Source organism: Sinocyclocheilus rhinocerous, unplaced genomic scaffold (genome assembly GCF_001515625.1).
Source record: "Sinocyclocheilus rhinocerous isolate Xijiao unplaced genomic scaffold, SAMN03320098_v1.1 scaffold438, whole genome shotgun sequence".
In the NCBI taxonomy this organism is placed as follows: Eukaryota; Metazoa; Chordata; class Actinopteri; order Cypriniformes; family Cyprinidae; genus Sinocyclocheilus; species Sinocyclocheilus rhinocerous.
The window spans coordinates 455,335-458,511 of record NW_015634015.1 but is presented as its reverse complement, the minus strand read 5'-3'; positions in this window follow the sequence as shown (position 1 = coordinate 458,511).

The window sequence follows — 3,177 nt, the reverse complement described above, 5'->3', positions numbered from 1 at the left end:
CCTAATAAGATTAGGGAGAGAAAAAAAGAAAAATACAAGTTCAAGATAACACTTTAAATAAAAAAAAAAAGATAATCAAAAGATACAAGCTTAGCATAAGTATCCATATAAAGAAAAAGTGCTTTTCTCAAAATAAACTATAATCAATTTCTTGATTCAAACCTCTGGGAAACAATGTGTTTAAAGTAAAAATCCAAAAGGTTTCTCTGGATTTGCGCTTCACATCAATATCTCCTCCCTGACCTGCTGAATGGATTTGTTCAATGCCAAAGTAAAAAAACTCACAAATAGAATGTGAATGCTCTTTAAAATGTTGTGCTACAGGGTTACTATCATCCCCACGTCTAATGGCACTACGATGTTCACAAATGCGGGTTCTCAATTCTCTTGATGTTTCACCCACGTACAACAATCCACATGGACAACGTATAGCATAAATAACGTTACATGAATTACAGTTGATGACACTTTTTATACATATATTTTTACCTGTTCTAGGATGTGAAAAATATTTTAACCTTTTAGTGAACTGGCACCGAGTGCAATTTCCACACTTATAGTTACCCGGAGGAATTATAAATGGTGGAGGCTTTGAGGGATTTTTGCATACATCAGCCTTAACCAAAAAGTTCTTCAGGAAAAAAACGGATAGGAATAATTTTTTACATGCTCACAGCTGTCACCCACCATCTCTCAAGAAAGGTCTACCTGTGAGTCAGTTGCATAGAATTAAGCGTATTTGTTCTACAGATCATTCATTTGAGACAAGAAAGAGTGAAATGTGGGGAAAATTTTAAGAAAAAGGCTACAGAAGATAGTTGGTTGTACTCTGCAGATTATAAATTAAAAACGGTTCAAAGGGAACAATTATTGACTCCTGCTAATACAAGTTGTTTCTGTGCAGTTTATCACCACTTATACTCCTCAAGTTTCAGCATTTCGTAATATTATAAAGAAACATTGGTATGTTTTACAGTCAGACCCAGATCTTTCTAAAACTTTTAAACATCCCCCATTGATTTCATTTCGCAGAGCAAAGAATCTGAAGAATTTTTTGGTTAAGGCTGATGTATGCAAAAATCCCTCAAAGCCTCCACCATTTATAATTTTGAGAAAATCACTTTTTCTTTATATGGAAAATACTTATGCTAAGCTTGTATCTTTTGATTATCTTTTTTATTTTTATTTTTTTTATTTAAAGTGTTATCTTGAACTTGTATTTTTCTTTTTTTCTCTCCCTAATCTTATTAGGAACTACCTCTCAATCAGTAGAATTAGTGGAGTTGCACACCTGTTGGTGATTATCAGACTGCACATAACTGTGTGAGATTGTTACCCTTGTTATCTGATGAAGGCCTTGGACGGCCGAAACGTCATGTTGTTTTATTAATAAAGCTTGAACTTTGAAGAGTGAGTGTTGCACCTATGTTCAGCTCATATGTTTTTTGATTTTTGGTTGCACCTCCTCTTCTGTTGGTAGAGCACCTCTTTTTACATTTGTTACAAGTTTTGTGTATATGTCACTGTGAACCATATACTGTATACAAGCACTGGCAATGTTGTCCATCATGTAATACCTGAAATATTTTTACAGTGAATTTCTGGCAACCACAGCTGCCATTTAACCATTTATTTCCTGAAACATGTTGGACGAGGGAATGTAGTTAACCAAAGAGAGCCAATAAAAGAGTGTTTTGATTTATTGTGAACCGAACGCGTTTGCTCTGTCCACTCACTTCCGCACGGATAGTGACTGAGCTCTGGCAGATGCCATGTGTTTATCTCTCATCTCTCCATCATAGTCCTTTGCCAAACCAAATTACACACCAGCCACTTCTTCCTGAACCGATGGCTTTATTGCAGGGCTGCTGGACCTCACAATATCCGTCTGCTGAATGTCCTCATACAGCGTGCGCTGATGGATGAATGCTGTCCATCTCAGACACTGTTGAAGAAATTAGCTTTTAAAACGGAGCAATATATGACAATGAATGTGATCTATTTTAATAGCATATGTCAAGAACAGACCCGCTTCTTTAGCTATACATCCACGACATCAGATATATAATGATATGAGCAAATCAACCACCTGCTGAAACATCCTCATCAACCAGCATCTTTATGCTAAAGCTAATTCTTTATACTCTCGTCATGTTTTTATCTTCTCATCCAGCTAGACGATTCTCAGAGGAATGAGTCTGGTGTTTGGATGTGTTCTTGTATGATTATTGGAGGTGTGTGGTTATGATCTGGAGCTGGATGTGTGTTAGCATTGCATTCACTGACTGCTCGAGGTTTTTAGCTCTTCAGTGTCAGAAACACACGGCGGTGTCTGTAAATGCATTTTAGTGACTAGGAAGCACTAGGTATAGAGAGTTGCACAATGATCATATTTGATGGTCAACATGATGAAAACTTTGCTTCAGCTCGTGGTTCACGCTCTTTCTGCTGTGAAATCTTTACTGATTTTTATAAATGAAACATAAGAGTGACTTTTTCTATTGTTAGTAATATTTTAAGATGATCGCTTATTGGACTGAAGCAACTCAGGTGTACTTGATTATACAGACAATTTTTTGAGAAAAAAACATGTTAAAATGTAGTATAAAATATGAACATAAAGCTTTTGAGGAGCATTTATTTGTTCATCTCTCAATCATGCATTGCAATATATTTTTTGAAAGAGCTATGATCATACAGCTAAATTTAAACTAATTTAAACTATACTAAAACTTACTATTGAAATATAATCTTAGTAAGACATTAATTGGGAGATTTAGAGTGACAATAATTTACATTACAAACATCAGAATTTCATATTTGTGTTCATATAAATATCATCAACTGCACCAAATTGCATATTTTTGATCGGTGAATAAATTAATGAATTCAGAATAAAATTGGTATATTGTCCTCATGTATGAGCTTTATATTATCCTGTATCTTACTATATTAGCCATAAAACCTGATGAATCAAATACGTTATTCACCAAAAAAGTAGATATGCAAACTTTTTGTTTTTTTCTTTTTATGTTTTGTCTAAATGTTCAACAAACTGTTTAATTTTTAAAAATCGGATGGGTGGATGAATAGATTGGAGGATGGGTAGATGGATGGATGATGGATAGATTGACGGATGGATAGATTGACAAATGGATTGATTGATTGATTGATTGA